The 16,482-nt window shown below is 40.3% G+C and overlaps 1 pseudogene; it reads left to right on the top strand.

The window, feature by feature from the left end:
• The first annotated feature begins 1,634 nt into the window (after positions 1-1,634).
• LOC122898764 lies at positions 1,635-2,108 on the top strand (annotated as a pseudogene).
• The last annotated feature ends 14,374 nt before the right edge of the window (positions 2,109-16,482 follow it).

Here is a 16,482-nt window from a genome sequence, read left to right on the forward strand (position 1 = left end):
CTCATGCCTGGCACTCGTGTTCGGCTGCTGCCCCCCAGTCTTCTGCACCAGGTTCCATTCAACTTCTCCTTCTTCTTTCTGCACTAGCAGCTGAGAGCTACAAAAGAAAACACATGACCCGCTACCCCACAAACATACCTACATCAGAGACTGTTGGTTGCCGATCCCAATATGTCTGTTAACACCATTTTAGAATCCTGATTTGGAATAAAAATCCTTATAATCTTTAGAATTTTGATCTTGAATAAAAGCATTTCCCAGCATCCCCTGGAGCTAGACATGATCACATAATTCAGTTCTGGTCCATAAGGTAAGTAGAGTTATTGTGTAGCAGCTTCTGGGAAATTTCCTTATGATACACTTACGATGTACCCTTTGTCTCTCCCCCTTCTTCTATGCTCCTACTGGAACATGGATGTGATGCCAGGGGTGCATCTTAGACCATAATGATGAAGGCTACATCTGAAGGATAGCAGGATATAAAACTAGAAGTAGTCTGGGTTTCTGAGAATTATAGAGCCTGAATTGCCTATAATAGACTTCTTTGTGTAAGAGGGAAATGAACATTATCCTATGTACTCCACTATTTTTTAGGTTTCTATTACTCATAGCTGCTCACAGTGGAACAGACTCCTGCTGACACAATGCCCTGAACACACAACCAATTCTTCTTGCACTTGGTTTGCTTCCTTTCCTAATACCCTCAGACTCCAGGAAACTCAGCCCCGCCCTCACTGACCCTAACACATTCAACTCCCACCCATTCTGTTATTTTACCATGTAACCTTACATCCTTTGGTAAGGTGGCTAAATATATGATAAACATTAAAAAATATAATAATACCGGCAAGTATTAGCAAAGGAAATGAGTTAATCTACTGGAATATATACAACAAGATCTTGAAAATGGAAAGTTATGCTGTGTTCTTAGGGAAGAAAACCTACTAGCTTAAAAAATCAGCTTCCTCAAATTAATATGTATATAGAATTTGTTCTTATTAGAATCTAAATAATAGGGCACCTGGGTGGCTCAGTGGGCTAAGCCGCCACCTTCGGCTCGGGTCATGATCTCAGGGTCCTGGGATCGAGCCCCGCATCGGGCTCTCTGCTCAGTGGGGAGCCTGCTTTCTCCTCTCTCTCTGCCTGCCCCTCTGCCTGCTTGTGATCTCTCTCTGTCAAATAAATAAATAAAATCTTAAAAAAAAAAAGGAAAAGAAAAGAAAAAAAGAATCTAAATAATACTTTTAATGAAATCTCATAAAATTATCTTCAAACTCATATGAAAAATGACTCTAAATAAAGAAGAAAGTCATAAAAAGAAAAGTTAGAGTCTTCCTTTACAGAACATATAAAGTCAAACAGAAATGGAAAATTGGTAAAACAAAATAGAAAATCCGTGACAGTCATATTTATGAATTAAGAAAGTAAAATGGACTCTAATCTTATATATTACACACAAAAAATCCAAATGGATAAAACTATCAGAGAGCAAAACTGAAAAAAAATTGCAAGAAAAATTTGGAGACTTTACTATAAACTGAGGATAGGGGAGAACTTCTGAACAAAGACTGGAAAGTTGGAGCTCCAAAAAAGAGGAAAGACCCTCAGACCCGTGTCTCACTCCACATTTTACCATGCCTTTCACAAGAGACCTCTTCCAGCACCCTACATGGATAAAGATTCTTACTTGGGAAAACTCTGGGCTTCTAAGAAACTGCCATATAAGAACCCAATTCACCTTGCTCAGCAATAGGAACCCTGGAGTCAGCTAAGCTCAACTCCCACAAACCTTCATGAGGGAGGAGGTTTATGTTTTTGATCCTGAGATACCAAAGGATGACCTGGATTTCTGCTTCAGCAGCCTTGTACAATTACCACACAAGGACGTTCGAGAACAAAAGTGAGATACACAGCAGACCACCCAGGATACCCATGAAATCATCAAGACCCAATACCCTAAAATGTTTTTACCCTTTACTCTGCTTCCTTCCATCACTTCCTAGGCTAACATCAGACACTGGATCAACCCCAAGAAGGAGACTGTCCACAGCATCCAGGGATCCATAGTGTCCCCTCACATTGCGGCCACCAATAAAGGCTATTCCTGAATGATGCTAGTTTCTTCTCTCTACCTAGTGTTGACAGCCCCTGCACTCATTAATCATAGTGGAACATTCTGCTGCCTACCTTGATTAAATAGATTTGTGACAGATGAAAAAAAAAAGGTGAAAGATATATTTGACTATAAACTTTACAACTTTTGTACCACAAAGGCCACAGAGAAAAGATGTGGAAAAATATTTGTAATACGAATTTTAAAAGTTAATTTTTGTTAAGAAGTAGGTGAATATGATCCAATGACTACATTAAAATGATTCCAAAGATCATGCGTGTATATGTATATGTGCCTATTTATGCAAAGATTTTGTTGGGACTCCAAAGGGTTCTCCATGAATAGCACCCCTCTTTCTTGTCCAAGATCCTGAAAAAGTTGAAAGAGTAAAGAGTAAATATGGGAGCGAAAATATTCTATTTTTATTGATAGAGGCTAAGTTCCCTAGCCTGTATTCCCACTGGATTGTCAAAGCTTTAAGCCTCTCCTCTATCACATTCTAGGTTGCTCACAGCCAGGCTGCATATCTACATCCTTTTTCATTTCATCTCTAGAAAAGAAGGTGGCTCTTCTGGTAAATCTTAAGGCCTCTATCTTCTCCTTGGTTCACTGTTTCTGAATATACTCTTATATACCTAAACTGATCATAGTTAATAAATAGAATGAGACATGATGATTGGCTTAAACAATCAGACCCTTGCCTGAAGCTGGAGGAAAGGGTGTCAGTAATACTAACTAGGAGGTTAACTATGGGGGAGGAATGCATTTCCCAAATGGGAAGTCCAAGAACTTCCTGCCAGAAAAGAGGGAAAATGGAAGTACAGAGTTAACCAGCAAATGTCCCCTGCCCTGCCTTGGAGCGTAAGGTCCCCAGCCTTGGAGAATCAGGCAACAGGCAAGCTGAGACCTGATGAATGAAAAGGAATTGGCAGGAGAAAGGAGAAGTGAAAGGCTTTTCAGGTAGAGCAAATAGGATGTATAACATTCTGGGGATAAGAGACACAGAACACAGGCAGGAACTGCTAGTATTTGAGTGTGCCTAAAGCACAAACCTGGCATCCCTGCTCTCAAAGACAAATTCATACCTAGGTTGTATCCGTAAACATTTGTGGACGAAAGGACTAGTATCCCATGAGTCAGCCTTACGCCTGGATACAACTCCTTACTCCAACAGTCCCTCAGCATCCCCCTCCTGCTCTGCAGTGCCCTCCTCAATCTCAAGGAACCCACAACTGCCAAAAAGCACCCAAAGCTTAGACATAAAGCCTCCAGAGATGACTTTGCCCCATAAATGTACTTTGGATACCAGATCCTGAAATGACACAGCAACTAGAGCTGATGGAGGGCTGGGGAGGGCCGACGAGAAGGCTAAAAGAAGTCACAGCTACCTGAGGGAAATCTGGAAAAAGCTGGCTGAGTGAGACTTCTTGCTGGTCTCCTTCAGAAGCCTGGGAACCTAACTCCCTCCAGCGTAAACTCTGGCCTTAGCACCCTTTTCAAAGCATATGGAAGTGAAAAGGCCCACAGTGTCTGAAGATTTAGATTTTGGGTTTGTCACACCCACCTAGGTGTTTGTCACACCCCCCTAGAAGCTGAAGGTCTTTAGGCATCTCTGTTCAGAAGCTTCAGGACACAGACTTTTTCCAAGTACCCATGAAGGGTCTAGGGAAATGGCCAATGTTAACTATACCATACCCACCTGATCACAAACATGCATAGTGTGTAAGAGCTTAGACTTTGAACACAGAACTGGATTTGAACCTTGGTTCTGCTACTCACTGTGTGACCTTGGGCAAGGCACTTTATATCCTGATCCTTAATTTTCTTATTTGTAAAAAGGGAATGGTAGTGTTGAGAAGATAAGATATAGTAACATATATAAGGTGTTAGATGTGAATATTCTTTGTAAATTTTAGCTCCTTTACTTCCCTTGATGCCACCAGTCTCCTTTACCTAACCTTGGATCCTTTCTCTTGTTCTTCAGACCCTATCTTGTCTCCTATTATTGCTGTGAAAGGACTGTCAGGAAGCTTCATAGTCCTGTCTTCTTGGAATAACTGCCTCCCAACCCAAGGCACTTAAACTTCAGGAGACTCAGGCAGTGAACAGAATTCAGTCATGTGAATTGAACACTGTGCCTGGTTTTGTGCCAAGTATGGGGGATACCATGGAGAATGAGACATGGACTCTTCCTCAAGAAGCTCTGCTCCAGTGGGAGAAAGCAGTACAGAAGAACTTATAATAATACAGCACATTAACATAGAGTAAAAGGAGGCATGCCTACTGAGTCTGGGGGCATCAGGGAGGAAATGACAGATGAGTTAAGTCTTCAAAGGATTAGGAGGTGCCAGCTGAAGGAAGGAAGGTGAGGAAAGAACCAAGGGGAAAGCATTAACAAACTAAGGAAAGGACACAGAACCTGGAATGTGCAAAGAAATAGGCAGTTCTGGGCTTCCTTTAGTGGCATACAGACTATAAGATAATAATAAAGTGGCATACAGCATATGGGATATGCCCAGTTGTGTCTGGATAAGCATAGAAAAGAGTCTGATAGGAAGTACACTACACTGTTTACCTAGGTTGAGGTTAAAAATATAGGAGATGGGAGTCTTTTGGATTTTACTTTATTTTTTAAAGATTTTTTTTATTTCTCTTACTTGAGAAAGAGTGAGAGAGAGAATGAGCACAAGCTGGGGGGATGGGCAGAGGGAAAGGGAAAAGCAGACTCCCAGCTGAGCAGGGAGCCCAATGTGGGACTCGATCCCAGGACCCTGGGATCAAGACCTGAGCTGAAGGAGATGCTTAACTGCCTGAGCCACCAAGACACCCCCCAGGTTTTACTTTATATCCCAATACATTGTTTCAAATTGTTACATGTATGTATTAATTTTATAATTAAAAATGTACATTTTTGAAAATGTAAAACAGTTAATTTTGGCTACCATGCATGAAACTACTTAGAGTAGGGCAAGTCAGAAGCAGAAAGACCAGTTATAAGGCTACTGCAGGTGGTGAAGTTCTAAACCAGAAAAGTCACTATGGAGATGAGGAGAAGGAAAAGTCAAGGGTGTCAAGACTACAGAATTGTGTAGGTGGTGGTAACTTTACTGAGACAGAGACCATGAGGGAAAATAGACATTCAGAGGTCATGGAACTGAGGACTAAAAAGTAAGCTTGACATGCCCAAGAAGATCTCGGGGTTTCCTGGGAGGTGTCACTCTGAATGATCCTAGGTGGGAGGGATAGGCTATGGAGTCTTCATCCTGCTTATGGCTGTATCTGAGCCAAGATTTTCCCTTTACTTTCTAGTCTCAATGACACAGGACCCAAATCTTGGCACATCTGGAGCTCCAGAGAGTCTCCTCAAATGGAAAGGGCCAGTACAAGCAAACTCCTGGGCATCCTGGGAAAGGTACTCATCCTGGTGCAACCCTTATTCTCTCTTTGACCCCGAGCAAGCTACACTCCTCAGTGGACCTCAGTTTTTCCATTAGTAATTTAGAGGGCAGAAGAAATCTTTTTTTTAAAAAGATTTTATTTATTTATTTGACAGAGAGAGATCACAAGTAGGCAGAGAGGCAGGCAGAGAGAGAGGAAGGGAAGCAGGCCCCCTGCTGAGCAGAGAGCCCTATCCAGGACCTGATCCCAGGACCCTGAGATCATGACCAGAGCCGAAGGCAGTGGCTTAACCCACTGAGCCACCCAGGCACCCAGAAGGAATCATTTTTAAAGCCCCCTTTCAACTCCCATAGTCCATGATCCGATAAACCACATGAAGAGACAGACTCCTACCTAGCTTTTTCTGAGCAGGGGACATTTAAAAATTCTGATTTTCTGATGTAAAAAGCTTGCTCAGAGATCACGGGCTCTGTGTTAATTAGCCATGGGTAAGAAAGCATAAGGCTTGCCTGAATGACTCCCTCACTCTGCATCCACATACAGGACCTAGAGTGAGCTAGATTTCAAACACAAAGAAGAAAGGGTATCACACTGAATAGCTGTTTGACTTCAGAGAAAGCCCTATTCTTTAAGCCCTTCTTTGGTGCTACTATACAAACCCAGCTTCAAATCCCCACTTATGAGCTGTGTGACCTCAGGCAGGTTATCTAGCCCTTCTGTGTATTGGTTTTCTCTGATATTATATAGGGATAATAATAGTACCTACTTCATAAAATTGAGATGATGATTAAATGAGTTAATATTTATAAAACACATAGAACAGCACCTGGCACATAAGAAACATAACACACATGATTGTTAAATAAAATAATAATAATACATACAGTCACAATTCCTGCCCTCTAGGAGCTTAGAGCCTAGAAAAAGTTCACCGTAGCCCAGCACAAGGAGAGAAGCATGAACGTGACAGTGTAGAGGAGAGTCACTCTACTTAGCCAGGTCAGAGGGCAAAGGAGCAAAAGAGAGTGGGAGTGAAGGTTGTTACGAAGATTCCCAAAAGAAATGAATCTTGAAAGAGAAGTGAAGCTTCATCAGGTGAGGAAAGGAAGAAGGAATTTCCAAGCACAGAGCACCAAATGATCAAAGGCATAGAAAATGCAAGTAGTTCAGAATGTTTGAAGCATAAAGTACATGTAGGGATGGGGAGAGGAGGAAGCAGTCAGGGAAGAATGGGGAGATATGAGATGGAGAGGCCAGCAGACCCCAATTCAAGTCAGATCTGTGCTGAAATCTGTGTAGCATTGGCATGAACTCAACAGATGAAAATCTGAGATAAGTTGAGAATAAGGAAAAGATCATGCAGAACAAAAGGAACCAGGAAAGAGCCTGAAAATGTGTTACCAGAGAGGTAAAAAAACTCAAGTAAAATAGAAGGAAAAAACATTTTAAAAGGGAAAAGATAGAAAATGGCCGCTGTTGCAAAGAGATTAGGCAGGATAGGGTCAGAGAAGACTTGCGATTAGTAATTGATGTTGACCTTGACCTCTGACAGAGCCGCTTCCGTGATGGCAGAAAAGCCAGGATTGCTTAGAATTTAGTAACCTGGAGTTAAAAGCTGAAGTGACGACAGTCAGCTACTTTTATCAAAATGTTTATATTTTACGATAAAATATGTATCTAAATATTAAAAATATGCATTCAGGAACTTCTCTGCAGAAATTTGTACTAAAGAAATAATCAGGACTATGTGTAAAGATTTATTTACAAAGATTATATTCTTATGTTAATTACAGCAAATAATGGAAATAATCATGTTATATGTTTCAAAATGGCTACCTAAATAAAAGTGTATCCACCAGTGAAAAATTTTTTAGGTCTTATTTTAGAGAGAGAGAGAGCAGGGGGAAAGAGCAAAGGGAGAGGGAGATGGGAATCTTTAGCAGACTCTGCACTAAGAGCTGAGCCCAACGCGGGGCTCCATCTCATGACTCTGAGATCATGACCTGAGCCAAAACCGAAAGTCTGATGTTTAACTGGTGCTCCCATACAATGGAAATTTTAATGCAATGATTAGAAAAATACTGACACAGGAAAAGTGTCAAGTTACAAAAGAGAACATCCAGAATGTCCTTTAAGTAGATCTCAAAACCTAAGAAATAAGATTAGAAGGATATAAACCAAAATGTTAACATTGGTGGTTACCTCTAGAAGTGTGATTATGGGTGTCCGAGACATGTTTGAATTTTTGTACTTCCCAATTTTTTCCTACTATATTATTTTTGTAATGAGAAAAAAAATTAAGAACTTGCCAGTAATGAAAAAAGAACACGATTAACCAAGAGAAATATGGCCGCTTTTTTCTAGGTTGAGGAAGACTTGAGTTTGTTTACGTGTGAAGGGAAAGGAAGAGGAAAGATTGAAGTAGGAGAGAGGTAGTAAATGAAAGAGCCAGGCTCTCAGAGATAAAGGGGATCCTGGAGAAGATGTGAAGCTGGCAGAGAACCAAAAGGCAGTGGGAAAGAGCCCTGATCACGGATGCATGATCACCTGCCACTCAGTGTGCAGAACAGGGAGATTAAAAGGATGGAGGAGGGTGGAAAAGGTTTACGACAGCTGCTGTAGGGAATTAGGAAGTCAATTAGCAGTAAGTGAAGGGACTGTAGAGAGGCTCCAAGGGAGGGCCCACCTGCCTGAGAGGAGCAGGACTTGATCCCACTGCCAGTTAATACATTAGCTGCAGCCAAAGAGAAAATGTACAGTCTGGATCTAACCAATGAATGTCCAAATAATATCCAGGAAATATGACCCTGAATAACTGCAACACTAAGGACTATATTAATGTCTTAACTAACTTAAACCCTGTTTTTCTAATTGGTCTCAGGCAGTTGTACATCTTCACTGTAATCATTATTTTAAGAGACAAATAAAGGAAGTGGGAAAAGGTAGTAAAATGAAGAAATATTTAGGGAAATGACACTTTATCAGTCAAAATGGTGACCGTTGAGGGAAATTGGAAGGGGAGGTGAACCATGAGAGACTATGGACTCTGAAAAACAACCTGAGGGTTTTGAAGGGGTGGGGGATGGGAGGTTGGGGGAACCAGGTGGTGGGTACTGGGGAGGGCACAGATTGCATGGAGCACTGGGTGTGGTGCAAAAACAGTGAATTCTGTTATGCTGAAAAGAAATTTAAAAAATAATTAAAAAATACCGAGAATAAGTTATCTGTGTAGAAATATGAGAAAATTTGACAATTTGTTGTACATTCAAATAAAAATAAATATATTTAAATGAAAAAAAAAGATGAGTGTTAAAACATCAGTAATATATTAGTGCACGATATATAGCCAGTTGTTTCCAGGGCTGCTGGTGTTGCTCATTCCCTGGACGAGTGTCTATAGAAGACTTTCTAGTGTCTGACAATAAACAGTCTCTTTCTTTCATCCTTGCAGGTAGATAACTAGAAAGTATTCCTGTTTCATAAATAAAAGGTATCAGACTTTCCTATCTGACCAGTATAAATCAATATAATTTACCTAGAAGGGGAAGTATCAGGAAATTCAAGATTGTTAGAACAAAGTAGAATCCTCATTTAATATGGTTTGTGATTACTGGAATAACTTCCTGGACTGAGGGAAAGCAGCTACCATCTGTTAAGCATCTACTATGTGCATGTTCTTTGCTAGGCCCTTTATTTTCACTGCTCTCATTTAATCCTCCCAATAGTTCTGCAAGGCAGATATAACTTTCTTCATTTTACCGACGACAAGAGATGCTCAGACATGGCAAAACAGTGAAAATGATAGCACTGACTTCATAAGACTATTTTGAGTATTAAATGAGATAATAAATGTGAAGCATTTAAGATAGAGCAGTACAGAGTACTCTCCCCATAAACATTAGCCACAATAATGACTACCCGCCATAATAATATGCCAGGGTTTATGCTATTGTTTGGCAAAATAAGGTGGGTCTTCTTATCACTATTTCCAACTCACAACAAATGAAATAGGTTTAGCCAAGGTTACAGCAAGATCACTATAGTCAATATTTCAACTATCACTTTCACTAGGCTCTGCTAGACTACCATGCTTCTGCACTAGATTCAGGTTCATTTTATCTTCCTTTTGTTCCCAGTCAAATGACTTTACAATCCCTGGAGCACAAATCAGTGAGAGTGAGGACAAGCCAGAGAAGCAGCTTGGGCTCCGACAGGAATAAGCCTGGAATCAAAAAAGCTCTAAAACATAAAAACCCAGAGAAGTGAAAATATTTTCAACAAATGGTGTGGCAAAACTAGATATCCACATGCAAAAGGTTGAAATTGGGCTCTTACCTTACACCATATACATAAATTCACTCAAAATGGATCAAAGACCTAAATATGAAACATAAAATTAAAAACTCGTAGAAGAAAATATAAGGAAAAGCTCCTTGACAGTGGATTTGGCAATGATTTCTTGGCTATGACACCAAAAGCACAAACAACAACTGTGCATCAAAGGACACTGCAATAGAAGGAAAAGGCACATGTCTCTAAAAAATGGAAGAAAATATTTTCAAATCACTTACCTGATAAGGGATGGATATAGGGACTAATAAGGGAACTATAAAACCTCTTACAACTCAACAACAAAAATAATCCAGTCAAAAAGTGGGCAAAGGACTTGAATAGCTATTTCTCCAAAGAACATAAACAATGTCCAAGAGGCCCATGAAAAGGTGTTCAACACCACTAATCACTAGTGTAATGCAAATCAAAACCACAATGACATACCACTTCACACCCTTTAGGATAAAGATTATTGGTAAATAACAAATGTTGTCAAGGATGTACAGAAATCAGAACCTTTGTGTACTGCAAATAGGAATTTAAAGTGGTGCTGCTCTACTGGGGTATTTACCCTGAAGATACAAATGTACTGATCTGAAGGGGCACCTGCACCCAACTGTTTATAGCAGCAATGTCCACAATAGCCAAACTATGGAAAGAACCTAGATGTCCATCAACAGATGAATGGATAAAGAAGATGTAGTATATACATACAATGGAATACTATGCAACCATCAAAAGAAATGAAATTTTGCCATTTGCAATGATGTGGATGGAACTAGAGGGAATTATGCTGAGCGAAATAAGTCAATCAGAGAAAGACAATTATCATATGATCTCTCTACTGTGAGGAATTTGAGAGGCAGGGCAGGATTTCGGTGGAGGGAAGGAAAAAATAAAACAAGATGGGATCAGGAGGGAGACAAACAATAAGAAACTCTTAATCTCATAAAAGAAACTGAGGGTTGCTGGGGGGAAGGGAGGTATGGAGAGGGTGGTTGGGTTAATGACATTGGGGAGGGTATGTGATATGGTGAGTGCTGTGAAATGTGTAAGCCTGATGATTCACAGACCTGTACCCCCGGTGCAAATAATACATTATATGTTAATTTTTTTTTTTTTTGGTAAGTATATCTTTAATATAATTGAAACATTTTAAGTATACTATTTGTCTAGCTATTACATTTTGACTCAATTTTGAACATTTATCTTACAGAAAATAATGTACATTAATGAAATTTATATGTTAATTTTTAAAATACATTATATGTTAATAAAAAATGGTGCTGCTATGGAAAATAGTATGGTAGTTCTCAAGGAATTAAGCACAGAATTAGCATATAAACCAGCAATTCCACTTCTGGGAATAGATGCAAAAGAACTGAAATCAGGAATGAATATTTCTACATCATGTTCATAACCATTATTCACCATAGTCAAAAGGTAGAAATTACCCAAATTTCCATCAATGAACAAATAAACAAAATGTGAAATGAACTTACAGTGGACTATTATTCAGCCCTAAAACAAGGAAATTCTTATACACGCTACCATGTGGATGAACCTTAAAAATATAGCGCTAAGTAAAATAAGCCAAGAACAAAAGTATTAACATTGTACGGTTGCACTTACAGGAAGTAACTAGAGTAGCGAAATCCAGAGATAGAAAGTAGAATAGTGGTTACCAGGAGCTGGAGGAGAGAATAATGGGGGAGTTATTGTTGACTGAAACTGAATTCAGTTTGGGATGATGAAAAATTTCTGGAGATGGATAGTCATAATAGGGGCACAATAATGTGAATGTACTAAAATGCCACTGAATTGTACACTTAAATATGTTTAAAATAATATATTTTATATTTTATATATTTTATCACAAAAATCTACTAAAAAAGTACTGCATGTAGGAAAAAAGATGGGAAAGAAGTCAATTTAAAGGTTCACAGTGGTTATCTTTTGGGTGCAGAATTATAGTTTCTTTGTTTCCTCCTTTACATTTTATTATTTTCCATGTTTTCTTCAATAACATTTGAAATGAGAAAAGAGTGTTTCTTCCTTTCTTTTTTTTTTTAAGATTCCATTTATTTATTTAAGAGAGAGTGAGTGAGAGACAGAGCACAAGCCAGAGAGAAGAGGCAGAGGGAGAAGTAGACTCCCTACTGAGCTGGGAGCCCAAGTTGGGGCTCAACCCCCAGACCCTGGGACCATGATCTGAGGCGAAGGCAGATGCCCAACTTTCTGAGCCACACAGGTGCCCCATGTTTATTTCTGTGAACTGTTGTATTGCCACTGGGATAACAATGGAGATGGTATGCCACCAAGCACCAATTTTTAAAATATTAGTGATGATTTTCTTCAGAGCAAATGATGCAGTTTATCTTAATATTATACACTGAAAACAGTTAAAAGGTACTCCATTAACCTAAACAGGGAGGTAAACTGAGGCAAGGTCAAATTACGAGAAATTCAAGTTTATTTGGGAATTGCAGAGAGAACTGCAATTTGGGAAACATGCTGTGTCAAGCTACAGGTGAGTCATTTGAGGATCTGGGGCAGGCTGTACTTATGAGTAAGGAGTGCAAGGAGGGGGAAGGCCTGCCAGGGAGATTCTTGGTGGATGTTCATTGGTCAGGAGATATGCCTCAATCTTCTGTAAATCAGGCATTTACAAGAAATCAGTCTCTCACTTAAATTCCATTCTTCTGGGGAGCATGCATGAGAGTCTCCATTTCATATCCTCCAGTTCAATTTTAGATTGAAATCCTCTCACAACTTCATTAATTTATTATTTTATTTAGCCACTTCCTTATTTGTGCGTATCTAAGTTGCCTATGATTTTTGCGCAATTACAAAAATGAAATAAAATCACTTGAATATTTATCCTGGTAAGCTCTCATTACTCTTTTTGAAGGAAAAATACCTAAAAGTGAAATTGCTGGATCGTGTCACACACTTTTAATTTATGCTACTTAATCATACTTTCTAACCTATGCAGGCCAACCTAAATCTTTCTTAGAATAAGGTACAAACACATAGGATGGGGATTTTACTCTCAATAGACTCAAAACTGAAAGAGGGAATTTTGTGTGTGTGTTTTTTTTTTTTTTCAGGAAGCCCACATAACTGGGAGTGGGTCAGGAATGTTTGGTGGAGACGAAATAGATTGTGAGATTTTACTCTATGTTCTTCGCTCACTTTTTTACCTCCTTATTTAGACAACAGAAAACCATTTTGGATAACTGTCTATGGCTCATTCCAATGAACAGAAGGAAAACATTCCAACAGAAGAGTTTGCCCAGCAACAGAACTAGATCTCCTGAGGTAACTTTCCCTCCCTTGAAATTGTTCAAGCTCAGCTGAAATGGTGCACAAGAGAAGCCATACATTGTGCTAGTTAAAAAAAACAAAAACAAAAACAAAAAAACCACAGACCCTGGAGTCAGGATGCTTGGATTTGAATCCTGCTTCTGATACTTAGATGGTAGATCTAAATTAATTAGTCCTCTGTGCCTCAATTTCCTCATTAGTAAAATAACAATAATAACAGTACCTACCTTATAGATTGTTATGCATCACTTCTTCTCTCCAGTTTTAAAAATATCTTTCAAAAGAAACACAGAGGAAGTTAGCTTTCTAAGATTATATGCCTTGCAGCAGTTTTTTTTAAAAAATCCCCATAGAAGTTAAATCCAAGATGAGGCTCAGAGAGGGAAGAAGACCTAAGGGTAAGACACTGATCAAGAATTTTGGCTTCCAATCTCCCAGCACTAGGAATAGCATCATAACAAGGAAACTAATAAAACACAGGAATCACAGAGAATATTATGAGAGAATTCAAAGTACTTTTAGGAAATTCTCTGGAGGGAAGTAGAAAGGCATGACTCATACTCCACCAAGGTGAAGTGAAAAGAAAACCGGATGGCAATCAGGCACTGGGGTTTTAGTTCTAAATCTGACACTGTGCCGCCCTGGCCAACTGACTTCACCTGTTTGAGCCTCATTCTCCTCAAAACTAAATCATCTCTTTGCATTTTACTTTCATCAGCTCTCAAGATCTTTGACTCGAGCAATCACTACTCAAGTTGAAGACATGTTACAGTCTAGGCCCTCACACTAAGACAAATGAGAGTCTGTAGAATGCAAAACCCCTCCATCAAGAAGGCAAATCAAGAGAAGTCTAGAGGGCTGGCATGTGGATTTGGGTGTTCATTGAGGACTCTGTTCTCTGGGGAACAATTTGGTTTAGCTGCCGTTTTCAAAGTCCTAAGAACCACAGACTGCCAGAACTGGAAAGTACCCAGTCTCACCCTCTCATTCTGCAATTAAGAAGAGGCTCAGAAAAGCTAAGTTCACTGGTCAAGGTCATCCAGCAGGACATGAGAGCCAGGACTAAACATCAACCATTTTGATAGATCAGAGTTTTTCCCACTACCCTAGCTGTCTGGAAATGTGGGAACTCGGGGCCTAGCACACAGCAAGTGATCAATTACATTTGGATTTTACTCGAACAGCATCCTGGACACAAGCAGGGCTGAGGGCTAGGGTAGTGAGGGAGACACGAGTGCCGGGTGCAAAATTAAACAAGAGGGGGTCAAAAAACCTCAGTATTCAAAACAGTATTTTAATGAACTATTTAGAAATAAAAAGTTGAGGGGCGCCTGGGTGGCTCAGTTGGTTAAGCGGCTGCCTTCAGCTCAGGTCATGACCCCAAGGTCCTGAGATCGAGCCCCGAGTCAGCCTTCCTGCTCATCAGGAAGCCTGCTTCTCCCTCTGCCTGCCGCTCCCTCTACTTGTGCTCACTCTCAATCTCTCTCTGTCAAATAAAAAAATAATAAATAAATAAATTGAACAAAATACAAATTAAAAACTGTAAAATAAAGACAGTCTGAACCTGCATTTATACAACCATGCCTCATTCATCTTCTCTAATTCTGGCCCTGGTTCCAGTAAAATTTTGTTTACAAAAAAAAGTTTGACAAGCCACAGCCATAGCTTTCAGATTTGATTCTTTAAAATACTGCATTAAAATATGATTTATCTTGGGGCATCTGGATGGCTCAGTTGTTAAGCATCTACTTTCGGCTCAGGTCATGATCTCAGGGTCCTGAGATCCAGCCCGGGATCAGGCTCCCTGCTCAGCGAGAAGCCTGCTTCTCCCTCTCCCACCCCCCCTGCCTGTGTTCCCTCTCTTGCTATCTCTCTCTCTCTCTCTCTAATAAATAATATCTGTAATAAATAAATATCTATAATAAATAAATAATAATCTCTCTCTCAAATAAATACTTAAAATAAAATTTTGTCTTGATTTCTGAGCCTTTTGATGCCCCCCTTAAATTTTATGCCCAAGGCTAGTGCCTCACTTTTTTCACCTTACTTCTGCCTGGGCAAGAAAAGGAATGTCAGGTGCATCTCACCAAGGCATCTGCACCTAAAATCTGTGGCTTCCTAACCTTGGGTCCATGGTTTCCCCCATGAAAGCCTGCAGATGGGTTCTGGGGATCCATGAATCTCCTCCGGTTATAGGCGAAATACTGTGTTCACATATCTTTTCCTGGGAAAACCAACGGGTCTTTAATTTTTAGTCTCAAAAAGACTCCAAAAAAGTAAAAAACTTGCCATAGAACGAGGCAAAAACCAACCCACCTGCCATTTTCCTGTGTCTTCATCACTCTCTATTAAAAGTGCAAAGGACATAAGACATAAGCCCTGTAGTAGTTTATTCATCTTAGCTCAAAAGACTTGGGCCAATGTTAAGAGTCTCTTGGGGCACCAGGGTGGCTCGGTCAGTTAAGCATCTGCTCAGGTCATGATCTTGGGGTGCTGGAATGGAGCCTCTAGGGGGCTACCTGCTCAGCGGGGAGTCTGCATCACCCTCTCCCTCTGCCGCTCCCCCTTCATGCTTGGGCACTCTCTCTCGCTCTAATTTAAAAAATAAATAAAAAGAGTCTCTTAACGATGCAATTTAAGTAATAGGTACAGGCTTCAGGTGGACATCTCCCGCCCCACCCCCAAATAACACGTCTAGGAGACTTCCTTAACCCCTCCCTTGTCTTTCTCATCTACAACCAATACCTTTCGACAAGTCAGTCATGAACTGTGGGAAAGACAACACCTGCTAAAAATGAAAGGATCTGGTGGAAGAAAGCAGCTCAGCAATCCCACAACCTGACTTTTTACCAAGGGTTCACCTTGAAGACCCATCAGGCCTCAGAAAGGCTCAGACACCAAGTGCTCAAGACCGGAAGTGCAGAGGCGGTACCCGCGCAAGGGCTCACGGGAAGGGGGCAGGTCACGTCACCCAAGCGCCAGGCGGGCCCTGATTGAAGGTTGATAAGTGGCTCCTTGTTTCGCGCTACCACTGTTGCTGCAATCAAAGTGGCAAATATTTACCTTGGAATCTGACTGACTGAAAATATTTGGTTGGAACCAGATGCGTCGCGTGTCTGTCCCTGAAATGTTAGCTAAAGGAGTGATTTAGGAAAATAAAATGGTGGGTGGGGTACCTGCCTGGCTAAACTATTTACTTTCCTCTGCCTCCCGCTCAGCGTGTGGAGCTTCTAACAATCCTGTAGGGAATGTGAACAGCTGGGAAGCAGGCCAGACTGGGAGAGAGAGAGAGTGACGGGGTCTGTTTTGCA

This window comes from Neovison vison, chromosome 2 (assembly GCF_020171115.1).
Source record: "Neovison vison isolate M4711 chromosome 2, ASM_NN_V1, whole genome shotgun sequence".
Classification (NCBI taxonomy): domain Eukaryota; kingdom Metazoa; phylum Chordata; class Mammalia; order Carnivora; family Mustelidae; genus Neogale; species Neogale vison.